This window comes from Oncorhynchus kisutch, linkage group LG3 (genome assembly GCF_002021735.2).
Source record: "Oncorhynchus kisutch isolate 150728-3 linkage group LG3, Okis_V2, whole genome shotgun sequence".
NCBI classification, from domain to species: Eukaryota; Metazoa; Chordata; class Actinopteri; order Salmoniformes; family Salmonidae; genus Oncorhynchus; species Oncorhynchus kisutch.
The window spans coordinates 34,687,749-34,702,338 of NC_034176.2; the positions used below are offsets into that span (position 1 = coordinate 34,687,749).

The 14,590-nt window shown below is 42.7% G+C and overlaps 1 protein-coding gene across 1 annotated transcript in view; it reads left to right on the forward strand.

The window, feature by feature from the left end:
- The window catches only part of LOC109881663 (5-hydroxytryptamine receptor 7), a 61,434-nt gene that overhangs the window by 37,988 nt on the left and 8,856 nt on the right, over nt 1-14,590 (forward strand). The gene's annotated exons all lie outside the window — the stretch shown is intronic.

A 14,590-nucleotide genomic window follows, 5' to 3' on the forward strand; every position in this document is an offset into this window, starting at 1 on the left:
ATATAGTGGAGGTAAACCTAGGTATTGAGTGATGAAGAGAGAGATATTGTCTCTAGAAACATCGTTGAAACCAGGAGATGTCATTGCATGTGTGGGTGGTGGAACTAATAGGTTGGATAAGGTATAGTGAGCAGGACTAGAGGCTCTATTCAGTGAATAAGCCAATAAACCACTATACCTTATCCAACCTATTAGTTCCACCACCCACACATGCAATGACATCTCCTGGTTTCAACGATGTTTCTAGAGACAATATCTCTCTCTTCATCACTCAATACCTAGGTTTACCTCCACTATATTCACATCCTACCATACATTTGTCTGTACATTATACCTTGATGCTATTTTATCGCCCCCAGAAACCTCCTTTTACTCTATGTTCCAGACGTTCTAGACGACCAATTCTCATAGCTTTTAGCCGTACCCTTATTCTACTCCTCCTATGTTCCTCTGGCGATGTAGAGGTGAATCCAGGCCCTGCAGTGCCTAGCTCCACTCCTATTCCCCAGGCGCTCTCTTTTGACGACTTCTGTAACCGTAATAGCCTTGGTTTCATGCATGTTAACATTAGAAGCCTCCTCCCTAAGTTTGTTCTATTCACTGCTTTAGCACACTCTGCCAACCCGGATGTTCTAGCTGTGTCTGAATCCTGGCTTAGGAAGACCACCAAAAATTCAGACATTTTAATTCCAAACTACAACATTTTCAGACAAGATAGAACTGCCAAAGGGGGCGGTGTTGCAATCTACTGCAAAGATAGCCTGCAGAGTTCTGTCCTACTATCCAGGTCTGTACCCAAACAATTTGAACTTCTACTTTTAAAAATCCACCTCTCTAAAAACAAGTCTCTCACCGTTGCCGCCTGCTATAGACCACCCTCTGCCCCCAGCTGTGCTCTGGACACCATATGTGAACTGATTGCCCCCCATCTATCTTCAGAGTTCGTGCTGCTAGGCGACCTAAACTGGAACATGCTTAACACCCCAGCCATCCTACAATCTAAACTTGATGCCCTCAATCTCACACAAATTATCAATGAACCTACCAGGTACCTCCCCAAAGCCTTAAACACGGGCACCCTCATAGATATCATCCTAACCAACTTCCCCTCTAAATACACCTCTGCTGTCTTCAACCAAGATCTCAGCGATCACTGCCTCATTGCCTGCATCCGTAATGGGTCAGCGGTCAAACGACCTCCACTCATCACTGTAAAACGCTCCCTGAAACACTTCTGCGAGCAGGCCTTTCTAATCGACCTGGCCGGGGTATCCTGGAAGGATATTGATCTCATCCCGTCAGTAGAGGATGCCTGGATATTTTTTTAAATGCCTTCCTAACCATCTTAAATAAACATGCCCCATTCAAGAAATTTAGAACCAGGAACAGATATAGCCCTTGGTTCTCCCCAGACCTGACTGCCCTTAACCAACACAAAAACATCCTATGGCGTTCTGCATTAGCATCGAACAGCCCCCGTGATATGCAGCTGTTCAGGGAAGCTAGAAATCATTATACACAGGCAGTTAGAAAAGCCAAGGCTAGCTTTTTCAAGCAGAAATTTGCTTCCTGCAACACTAACTCAAAAAAGTTCTGGGACACTGTAAAGTCCATGGAGAATAAGAACACCTCCTCCCAGCTGCCCACTGCACTGAAGATAGGAAACACTGTCACCACTGATAAATCCACCATAATTGAGAATTTCAATAAGCATTTTTCTACGGCTGGCCATGCTTTCCACCTGGCTACTCCTACCCCGGACAACAGCACTGCACCCCCAACAGCAACTCGCCCAAGCCTTCCCCATTTCTCCTTCTCCCAAATCCATTCAGCTGATGTTCTGAAAGAGCTGCAAAATCTGGACCCCTACAAATCAGCCGGGCTAGACAATCTGGACCCTTTCTTTCTAAAATTATCTGCCGAAATTGTTGCCACCCCTATTACTAGCCTGTTCAACCTCTCTTTCGTGTCGTCTGAGATTCCCAAAGATTGGAAAGCAGCTGCGGTCATCCCCCTCTTCAAAGGGGGGGACACTCTTGACCCAAACTGCTACAGACCTATATCTATCCTACCGTGCCTTTCTAAGGTCTTCGAAAGCCAAGTCAACAAACAGATTACCGACCATTTCGAATCTCACCATACCTTCTCTGCTATGCAATCTGGTTTCAGAGCTGGTCATGGGTGCACCTCAGCCACGCTCAAGGTCCTAAACGATATCTTAACCGCCATCGATAAGAAACATTACTGTGCAGCCGTATTCATTGATCTGGCCAAGGCTTTCGACTCTGTCAATCACCATATCCTCATCGGCAGACTCGACAGCCTTGGTTTCTCAAATGATTGCCTCGCCTGGTTCACCAACTACTTCTCTGATAGAGTTCAGTGTGTCAAATCGGAGGGTCTGCTGTCCGGACCTCTGGCAGTCTCTATGGGGGTGCCACAGGGTTCAATTCTTGGACCGACTCTCTTCTCTGTATACATCAATGAGGTCGCTCTTGCTGCTGGTGAGTCCCTGATCCACCTCTACGCAGACGACACCATTCTGTATACTTCCGGCCCTTCTTTGGACACTGTGTTAACAACCCTCCAGGCAAGCTTCAATGCCATACAACTCTCCTTCCGTGGCCTCCAATTGCTCTTAAATACAAGTAAAACTAAATGCATGCTCTTCAACCGATCGCTACCTGCACCTACCCGCCTGTCCAACATCACTACTCTGGACGGCTCTGACTTAGAATACGTGGACAACTACAAATACTTAGGTGTCTGGTTAGACTGTAAACTCTCCTTCCAGACCCATATCAAACATCTCCAATCCAAAGTTAAATCTAGAATTGGCTTCCTATTTCGCAACAAAGCATCCTTCACTCATGCTGCCAAACATACCCTTGTAAAACTGACCATCCTACCAATCCTCGACTTTGGCGATGTCATTTACAAAATAGCCTCCAATACCCTACTCAACAAATTGGATGCAGTCTATCACAGTGCAATCCGTTTTATCACCAAAGCCCCATATACTACCCACCATTGCGACCTGTACGCTCTCGTTGGCTGGCCCTCGCTTCATACTCGTCGCCAAACCCACTGGCTCCATGTCATCTACAAGACCCTGCTAGGTAAAGTCCCCCCTTATCTCAGCTCGCTGGTCACCATAGCATCTCCCACCTGTAGCACACGCTCCAGCAGGTATATCTCTCTAGTCACCCCCAAAACCAATTCTTTCTTTGGCCGCCTCTCCTTCCAGTTCTCTGCTGCCAATGACTGGAACGAACTACAAAAATCTCTGAAAACTGGAAACACTTATCTCCCTCACTAGCTTTAAGCACCAACTGTCAGAGCAGCTCACAGATTACTGCACCTGTACATAGCCCACCTATAATTTAGCCCAAACAACTACCTCTTTCCCAACTGTATTTAATTTAATTTATTTATTTTTTGCTCCTTTGCACCCCCATTATTTTTATTTCTACTTTGCACATTCTTCCATTGCAAAACTACCATTCCAGTATTTTACTTGCTATATTGTATTTACTTTGCCATCATGGCCTTTTTTGCCTTTACCTCCCTTCTCACCTCATTTGCTCACATTGTATATAGACTTGTTTATACTGCATTATTGACTGTATGTTTGTTTTTACTCCATGTGTAACTCTGTGTCGTTTTATCTGTCGAACTGCTTTGCTTGATCTTGGCCAGGTCGCAATTGTAAATGAGAACTTGTTCTCAGCTTGCCTACCTGGTTAAATAAAGGTCAAATAAAAATAAATAAATAAAATAGTTAAATGTGGAAGACACATTTCAGTTGAAGGCATTCAGTTGTACAACTGACTAGGTATTCCTCTTTCTCAAGCTCTGTCAGGTTGGAGGGGAGCGTTGCTGTACAGCTATTTTCAGGTCTCTCCAGAGATGTTATAACGGGTTCAAGTCCGGGCTCTGACTGGGCCACTCAAGGACATTCAGAGACTTGTCCCGAAGCCACTCCTGCGTTGTCTTGGCTTTGTGCTTAGGGTCATTGTCCTCTTGGAAGATGAAACTTTGCCCCCAGTCTGAGGTCCCGAGCGCTCTGGAGCAGGTTTTCATTAAGGATCTCTCTGTACTTTGCTCCGTTCATCTTTGCCTCAATCCTGACTAGTCTCCCAGTCCCTGCTGCTAAAAAAAATCTTCTGGAAGGTTCTCCTATCTCCACAGAGGAACTCTAGAGCTCTGTCAGAGTGACCATCGGGTTCATGGTCACCTCCCTGACCAAGGCCCTTCTCCCCCCGATTGCTCAGTTTGGCCAGATTCCAAACGTCTTCCATTTAAGAATGATGGAGGCCACTGTGTCCTTGAGGACATTCAATGCTGGCTAAATGTTTTTGTACTCTTCCCCAGATCTGTGCCTTGACACAATCCTGTCTCGGAGCTCTACGGACAATTGCTTTGACCTCATGGCTTGGTTTTTGCTCTGGCAGGCACTGTCAACTGTGGGACCTTATATAGACAGGTCTGTGCCTTTCCAAATCATGTCCAATCAATTGAATTTACCACAGTTGGACTCCAATAAAATTGTAGAAACATCTCAAGGATGATCAATGGAAACAGGATGCACCTGAGCTCAATTTCGAGTCTCATAGCAATGTGTCTGAATACTTATGTAAATAAGGTATTTCTGTTTTGAAAATTTGCCTAAAATGTCTAAAAACCTGTTTTTGCTTTGTCATTATGGGGTATTGTGTGTAGATTGCTGAGGATTTGTTATTTATTTAATCTATTTTAGAATATGACTGTAATGTGACAAAATGTGGAGAAAGTCAAGGGGTCTGAATACTGTCCGCATGCACTGTTTAAGTACATCCCCGTGGACATGTAGATTTATCATGTTGGTTAACAGTCTTCCACACAAATTATGATTGGCAGTGAATATTTGGTGTGTGTGTGTGTGTGTGTGGTGTGTGTGTGTGTGTGTGTGTGTGTGTGTGTGTGTGTGTGTGTGTGTGTGTGTGTGTGTGTGTGTGTGTGTGTGTGTGTGTGTGTGTGTGTGCGTGCGTGGACATGTATCTAGTCTACACATTACACTTTCACATATTCGGTGAGAGTAATCACTCTCAATTCCAAAACGTATCATTTAGAATTATGATGTTGCTGCAATATGACCACATTGTCCTGCTTCCCTAATCACCACTACTGACACAGGGAGAGAACATAAAGTACCATTATGATGTTGTACATTTCCTGTGAATCACAGATGCAACCAGTTTTTCTTGTAGCTTTTAAAATGAGTAAAGGCAAGGGCAGCAAAGGTAATCTTCTCTCAATTAACAAATATGATACTTATTTCATGCTGGAATAGACTGTCAGTACTTTGACACCCACTTAGTAGTTTACAATAGGCCATAGCAGAGTGGAAACATTTCTAGAAATAAAAACCCTTTCACTTAATGTAGAATAACCTAGCTAAGTTTATTTTATGAATCCTCAAACAATCCATCAATGCTACTTTAAATGTACATATGTAGTATGAAAGCAGATCTGTTATATGTTATCCATAGATGCCTGTCACAATCTATGTTCACTGTGTGAGAGTACACTTTGTGTTTGCTCACCTGAAAAGGTACACTTCAGGCGTTTATCTACGAGGATAATATAAAGCATAGAGATAACAATTCCTGGCAATATTAAAACTTGTCCCAACTTGTAAAGATAATGAAAAAGATAGAGGGTATGAGCATAAGCTACACCAAATGTGTTTGAAGAGATAAACAATATTGTTTTTCACTGTAAAATGTCCCTGGTAATGGGTAATATTGAGATATAGTTGAGAGTTATGTTGTAGTATATATATATATATTTGATCTTTCTTTTTTGCCCTAATCTTTCAGTAATATTTTGTGTTTGCAGCAACAAAGGTAAAACTACACACAGTACCGGCAGATGGACTTTCTGTGACATATTTCTCTGTGACGCAAGTGGATTATTCTGAGTAAAACAAAGACTTACCAATGTCTACCTCTGCCAGTAAAAGTTTGTTTCCTTGTAGGAACATGAATGTCACCACAAAAAAACACTGAAACATTGTTGGTCTACATTGATAAAACCTTATGTCTTAGTCACTTATCACTCTCTGTTTGCTGAATTGAGGGCAGTAGAGATATTGATATATACTCCAGGGAAGGCTTTCACATACTGTAACATAACCAATGTATCTTATCTTTCCAACTATAGCCTAGCTATCTTGCTCGAGACATTTCCCATATATGTCAAAAGTACAGAGAGAGAGAGACATGTTCAGAGTCTGAGCAGATATTTAGAATGCCGTGTGAAGGACACAGGAGGGGAAAAAGCATAACTTTCCACTGTAAGATGACTTTTCTGCTGTTCTATAAAACATGTTATCACGTGTGCTGATGGCACGATCAGGCTGTTTTGAATAACTGATGCCTCCGTCTTACAGTTCTTTGAAGGAAATCTGAATTCTCTCTCTCTCTCTCTCTCTCTCTCTCTCTCTCTCACTGTATTTTTACGATGTTGACCTGCAAAGTGCTGTTAGGGTTTTAGTAAAAGTATTTATGGTCCCCCTTAGAGGTTGCAATGCAGATCCCATTCCATTAAGAGGTTCCATTTGACACAGCTACAGTTGAAGTCGGAAGTTTACATACACCTTATACCATTCCTCCTGACAGAGCTGGTGTAACTGAGTCAGGTTTGTAGGCCTCCTTGCTCGCACACTATTTTTCAGTTCTGCCCACAAATCTTCTATGGGATTGAGGTCAGTGCTTTGTGATTGCCACTCCAATACCTTGACTTTGTTGTCCTTAACCCATTTTGCCACAACTTTGGAAGTGTGCTTGGGTCATTGTCCATTTGGAAGACCCATTTGCGACCAAGCTTTAACTTCCTGACTGATGTCTTGAGATGTTGCTTCAATATATCTACATACTTTTCCTTCCTCATGATGTCATTTATTTTGTGAAGTGCACAAGTCCCTCCTGCAGCAAAGCACCCCCAAAACATGATGCTGCCACCCCCGTGCTTCACGGTTGGGATGGTGTTCTTCGGCTTACGAGCCTCCCCCTTTTTCCTCCAAACATTACGATGGTCACTATGGCCAAACAGTTCTATTTTTGTTTCATCAGACCAGAGGACATTTCTCCAAAAAGTACGATCTTTGTCCCCATGTGCAGTTGCAAACCGTAGTCTGGCGTTTTTATGGCAGTTTTGGAGCAGTGGCTTCTTCCTTGCTGAGCGGGCTTTCAGGTTATGTTGATATAGGACTAATTTTACTGTGGATCTTCACATGGTCTTTTGCTGTTGTTTTGAGATTGATTTGCACTTTTCGCCACAAAGTACTTTCATCTCTAGGAGACAGAATGCGTCTCCTTCCAATGATGGCTGCGTGGTCCCATGGTGTTCATATTTGTGTACTATTGTTTGTACAGATGAACGTGGAACCTCCAGGCATTTGGAAATTGCTCCCAAGGATGAACCAGATTTGTGGAGGTCTACAATTTCTGGCTGATTGCTTTTGATTTTCCCATGATGTCAAGCAAAGAGGCACTGAGTTGGAAGGTGGGCCTTGAAATACATCCACAGGTACACCTCCAATTGACTCAAATGTCAGTTAGCCTATCAGAAGCTTCTAAAGCCATGACATCATTTTCTGGAATTTTCCAAGCTGTTTAAAAGCACAACTTAGTGTATGTTAACTTCTGACCCACTGGAATTGTTATACAGTGAATTATAATCTGTCTGGAAACAATTGTTGGAAAAATGACTTGTGTCATGCACAAAGTAGATGTCCTAATCGACTTGCCAAAACTATAGTTTGTTAACACAAAATTTGTGGAGTGGTTGAAAAACGAGTTTTAATGACTCCAACCTAAGTGTATGTAAACTTCCGACTTCAACTGTATATACAGTATATACACATTCTTAAAATAAAGTGGTGATCCTAACTGCGCTAAAACAGTGAATTCTTACTAGGATTATATGTCAGGAATTGCAAAAAACTGAGTTTAAATGTATTTGGCTAAGGTGTATGTAAACTTCCGACTTCAACTGTAGCACATTGCGTAATTAACAGTACGATGTAGATTACACAGAATAAAGGGTAAAGCAAGCATGGACCACCATGATTGGATTGAAGCCATGGACTAGTTCAAGCGTACATATTCAGCTTCCATCGATAGATGTCGTTGTATGATAATGAAGAAAGAGTTGACACATTCATGAATATTTGAGTGACCATTTTAGGACCCTCACTAAATGAGTTCGGTTCTATAATTGTTTTGTTTTTTTAGGTATAATTACCCGCAATATCCAAAGGAAATGATAGAGCGTATTATCTAATCACAAACTCATATACACACACACTATAATTAAATTTGACATACACACCTGCTCTCATATGTAAAGTGACAGACCAGCTGTGCACTGTATTAGTGCGCCCATTAGACATTTATCGTTTTGACAGTAATAGCCGGCTATTATCTTTATCTGTGGGAAAGTCTATAAACTCCAGTGGTGCAGGTGGTTTCTGAGGCCTGTAATGATCCACTGGGCCATAAAACATCAACGTTTTATTGACCAATACACAGTACCAGCCACTGAACAGGCTGGTTGGTGTGAGGAAGGAAGCAAGAGAGACAACAGAAGAGAGAAAATCTAACATTTCAGGATATTATGTGCTCAAGAGGTTTCAGGGGCAAGGGTTACTGCTCAAACATCCTCCACTTGTAAAGTGGAAAGAGTCGATGAGGCACAGGTCAGACAAATATTAGGTCTACAGATGATATTATGCTTAAGGCTGGCTGGTATGTTTCAGCACCTGCAAGGTAAAAGTTTAAAAAATGTCAACACATGGTCATAAAAAAAGTTAAGAATCCAATAGTGTCACAGGGTAGGGAACAATGGTATGGAAGCCGAAGCACATGTGTAGTATTTATTTATTTAAAAATACTTCATCTGTGCTTGATTGAACATTGCCTATTGGAACCAATGGAATCGTCACAGAAGGGTCCCAACACCACCCATCTGGCTCTTGATCAATTATCTCAATCTGCATTCTCAATCAAATTCTCAAAGTATTTGAAAAAAGAAATAGATAAAACCGTCCAGGGGTGACTCAGTCAGTGTGTAAGAGACAAGTCCAGTTTATATGGGCACTTACTGCTCCTAACCGACCTCTCCGCTCACTAATTTGAACCTTGACCTGGCCAGCGATGGGCTAGACAGCCAGGGTCAGTCAAGTGTCCATACACATACTAAGAGGGGCAGGCGTTAATGGGAGAAAGCCCAATTAAAAGGCCTTTCTCTTTTTTGCTAACTTAAGATAGGAGTTATTAGGTCACTGATGTCATTATACAGGCACATTTGTGAGAGTCGTTAGAAGTCAACCCCTTTCTCTTGAGATCTGCAACAAGGTAGCGTTGTCAATGAGATGTAGGAGGACTTGTAAAGCAATGGCAGCATACTTTAATACAGAGCTATTCAGTATGAAGATGTGCTGAAGTTGCTGTTTTTCTGTGCATTCAAGTTTTTCCATGGCACTGACATTTTCTTTATATTTAACAAACAAACCATGAAGCAAGCAGCAAATGTACTGAACGTTGAAGGAAAAACAGCAACACGACAGTTCCCGCGTTCTGAGAAAAATGAACTTCTTTTCAGATTAGCATCAGCCCTGGCTGCACATTTCTGCACGTTTCGTTCAAATCCACTGCTCTCTCATCTGTACAAATATAGGACGTGGTTATTGCAGATGCACATGACATCGGATATTTTTACTAAAGCAGAACGCCATTTGAAAAACTCAATCCAATTATTTTGTGTATACTGAAATCCTCCCTTTAAGATAAACCCAATTTATTAGAAAGTTACAGAATTCGACTCTTATTCTTAGAAAGACACTCTATGTAGGCCTAAAAACTATCCAGCCGACTATATTTATTTTTTCGTGCGCTGCTTTTTTAAGAGGGAAGCCATTCCAAATGAGCCACTCCAGCCCAGTTAAATATTTCACCATGTTTCCTATCTCAGACATAAAAGGCTTGAGTGGTGCTCCTGGCTCCTGGAGGTGAGTGACAGCCACTACAACCATGATGTGCATCCAGGCCCTTCCATTCTGCATGTGTGTAGAAAATAGTTCCACTTTACTGTGCTTCACTAGCCTAGCAGAAGTAATGGAACTCTCCATTAGCTCAGCCACTCTGTTTGTCTAGGGCATTGTAATCCCCTAGGGCTCAGGAACACAACAACTGTGGATAGGCCCTAATCCATCTGCAACAAAAAAAGAAGAGCTCAACTACATTTGATAAGAGCTGTCCCTCTTCTGTCTCTATCTGGCTCAGTGATAAGTGGTGACATTCTATCAGGGTGTGCATCCCGAATCGCACCCTATTACCTATAAAGTACACTATTTTTAATCAGGGCACATAGGGCTATGTTCAAAAGTAGTGCACTGTGAAGGGAATAGTTGCAACCAGTGTGATTCACCTGTTTCCACTTTGTGTATTCTGGGGAGGTGATAATAACTAATAGACATCTGTAGTGACACATTCATGATCACCTTGATGTTGGACTGGACTGTTTCCCTCATGTGTTTTTTGTGGTGACACTGGAAATGCATGTTGGGATAGCAAATTTACAAAAAACATTCAGATCATGTAAAAGCTGGTAGCCAAGTTGTTAGAGCGTTGGGCCAGTAACTGAAAGATTGCTGGATTGAATCCCTGAGCTGACAAGATAAAAATCTGTAGTTCTGCCCCTGAGCGAGGCAGTTAACCCACTGTTCGCCGGGTGCCGAAGACATGGATGTCGATTATGGCAGACCCCTGCACCTCTCTGATGCAGAGGGGTTGGGTTAAATGTGGAAGACACATTTCAGTTGAAAGCATTCAGTTGTACAACTGACTAGGTATCTTTCCTTTCCCTAAAACAGAAAGCTTGAGATTGTGTTACACGTGGGATATGAACCCGGATCACCCACAGGAACAACCAACATCTTAGACTGTTAGATTGAGAGGATATTCCCTCTTGGGCTGAAGGCAGACACAGGTGTTGAAGTTCGCAGGCGGGGCTACCTCATCACATAACCATGACTGACTCATGTCTGCTACATATGTTTCATGAGTCACTATATCGAGGAGTTTGACTGACAAAAGTATAAAATACTTGCATTCCAGCATATGTAAATCAATCTAATTCTATAGGGGCAAAGATGGCGATATTAGTGTCCAAATTACGATTGGTTCCTAAAACGTCCGTTATCATGGAAAGGCCAAGCAGTATGAGGCACTGATACAGAATCACTCATGTGTTTTACTTTTCCCACAGATTTTTGTGTTGTTTAATAAAACATTTATGGCACAGAGAGAGGCATTACTGTGGCAGCCATCGTGTTTTTTTCTGAATCTCCTCAGAGGATAACCTAGTACAGTTTAAGTCGTATGTTTACATACACCCTAGCCAAATGCATTTAAACTCAGTTTTTCACAATTCTTGACATTTAATCCTAGTAGAAATCCCCTGTCTTAGGTCTGTTAGGATCACTACTTTATTTTAAGAATGTGAAATGTCAGAATAATAGTAGAGAGAATTATTTCTTTCATCTTTTATTTCTTTCATCACAGTCCCAGTGGGTCAGAAGTTCACATACACTCAATTAGTATTTGGCAGCGTTGCCTTTAAATTGTTTAACTTGGGTCAAACATTTTGGGTAGCCTCCCACAAGCTTTTCACAATAAGTTGGGTGAATTTTCCCATTCCCCCTGACAGAGCTGGTGTAACTGAGTCAGGTTTGTAGGCCTCCTTGCTCGCACACACTTTTTCAGTTCTGCCCACAAATGTTCTATGGGATTGAGGTCAGGGCTTTGTGATGGCCACTCCAACACCTTGACTTTGTTGTCCTTAAGCCATTTTGCCACAACTTTGGAAGTATGCTTGGGGTCATTGTTCATTTGGAAGACCCATTTGCGACCAAGCTTTTTATTTATTTATTTATTTATTTATTTTACCTTTATTTAACCAGGTAGGCAAGTTGAGAACAAGTTCTCATTTACAATTGCGACCTGGCCAAGATAAAGCAAAGCAGTTCGACAGATAAAACGACACAGAGTTACACATGGAGTAAAAACAAACATACAGTCAATAATGCAGTATAAACAAGTCTATATACAATGTGAGCAAATGAGGTGAGAAGGGAGGTAAAGGCAAAAAAGGCCAAGATGGCAAAGTAAATACAATATAGCAAGTAAAATACTGGAATGGTAGTTTTGCAATGGAAGAATGTGCAAAGTAGAAATAAAAAAATAATGGGGTGCAAAGGAGCAAAATAAATAAATTAATTAAAATTAAATACAGTTGGGAAAGAGGTAGTTGTTTGGGCTAAATTATAGGTGGGCTATGTACAGGTGCAGTAATCTGTGAGCTGCTCTGACAGTTGGTGCTTAAAGCTAGTGAGGGAGATAAGTGTTTCCAGTTTCAGAGATTTTTGTAGTTCGTTCCAGTCATTGGCAGCAGAGAACTGGAAGGAGAGGCGGCCAAAGAAAGAATTGGTTTTGGGGGTGACTAGAGAGATATACCTGCTGGAGCGTGTGCTACAGGTGGGAGATGCTATGGTGACCAGCGAGCTGAGATAAGGGGGGACTTTACCTAGCAGGGTCTTGTAGATGACATGGAGCCAGTGGGTTTGGCGACGAGTATGAAGCGAGGGCCAGCCAACGAGAGCGTACAGGTCGCAATGGTGGGTAGTATATGGGGCTTTGGTGATAAAACGGATTGCACTGTGATAGACTGCATCCAATTTGTTGAGTAGGGTATTGGAGGCTATTTTGTAAATGACATCGCCAAAGTCGAGGATTGGTAGGATGGTCAGTTTTACAAGGGTATGTTTGGCAGCATGAGTGAAGGATGCTTTGTTGCGAAATAGGAAGCCAATTCTAGATTTAACTTTGGATTGGAGATGTTTGATATGGGTCTGGAAGGAGAGTTTACAATCTAACCAGACACCTAAGTATTTGTAGTTGTCCACGTATTCTAAGTCAGAGCCGTCCAGAGTAGTGATGTTGGACAGGCGGGTAGGTGCAGGCAGCGATCGGTTGAAGAGCATGCATTTAGTTTTACTTGCATTCAAGAGCAATTGGAGGCCACGGAAGGAGAGTTGTATGGCATTGAAGCTTGCCTGGAGGGTTGTTAACACAGTGTCCAGAGAAGGGCCGGAAGTATACAGAATGGTGTCGTCTGCGTAGAGGTGGATCAGGGACTCACCAGCAGCAAGAGCGACCTCATTGATGTATACAGAGAAGAGAGTCGGTCCAAGAATTGAACCCTGTGGCACCCCCATAGAGACTGCCAGAGGTCCGGACAGCAGACCCTCCGATTTGACACACTGAACTCTATCAGAGAAGTAGTTGGTGAACCAGGCGAGGCAATCATTTGAGAAACCAAGGCTGTCGAGTCTGCCGATGAGGATATGGTGATTGACAGAGTCGAAAGCCTTGGCCAGATCAATGAATACGGCTGCACAGTAATGTTTCTTATCGATGGCGGTTAAGATATCGTTTAGGACCTTGAGCGTGGCTGAGGTGCACCCATGACCAGCTCTGAAACCAGATTGCATAGCAGAGAAGGTATGGTGAGATTCGAAATGGTCGGTAATCTGTTTGTTGACTTGGCTTTCGAAGATCTTAGAAAGGCACGGTAGGATAGATATAGGTCTGTAGCAGTTTGGGTCAAGAGTGTCCCCCCCTTTGAAGAGGGGGATGACCGCAGCTGCTTTCCAATCTTTGGGAATCTCAGACGACACAAAAGAGAGGTTGAACAGGCTAGTAATAGGGGTGGCAACAATTTCGGCAGATAATTTTAGAAAGAAAGGGTCCAGATTGTCTAGCCCGGCTGATTTGTAGGGGTCCAGATTTTGCAGCTCTTTCAGAACATCAGCTGAATGGATTTGGGAGAAGGAGAAATGGGGAAGGCTTGGGCGAGTTGCTGTTAGGGGTGCAGTGCTGTTGTCCGGGGTAGGAGTAGCCAGGTGGAAAGCATGGCCAGCCGTAGAAAAATGCTTATTGAAATTCTCAATTATGGTGGATTTATCAGTGGTGACAGTGTTTCCTATCTTCAGTGCAGTGGGCAGCTGGGAGGAGGTGTTCTTATTCTCCATGGACTTTACAGTGTCCCAGAACTTTTTTGAGTTAGTGTTGCAGGAAGCAAATTTCTGCTTGAAAAAGCTAGCCTTGGCTTTTCTAACTGCCTGTGTATAATGATTTCTAGCTTCCCTGAACAGCTGCATATCACGGGGGCTGTTCGATGCTAATGCAGAACGCCATAGGATGTTTTTGTGTTGGTTAAGGGCAGTCAGGTCTGGGGAGAACCAAGGGCTATATCTGTTCCTGGTTCTAAATTTCTTGAATGGGGCATGTTTATTTAGGATGGTTAGGAAGGCATTTAAAAAAAATATCCAGGCATCCTCTACTGACGGGATGAGATCAATATCCTTCCAGGATACCCCGGCCAGGTCGATTAGAAAGGCCTGCTCGCAGAAGTGTTTCAGGGAGCGTTTTACAGTGATGAGTGGCGGTCGTTTGACCGCTGACCCATTACGGATGCAGGCAAT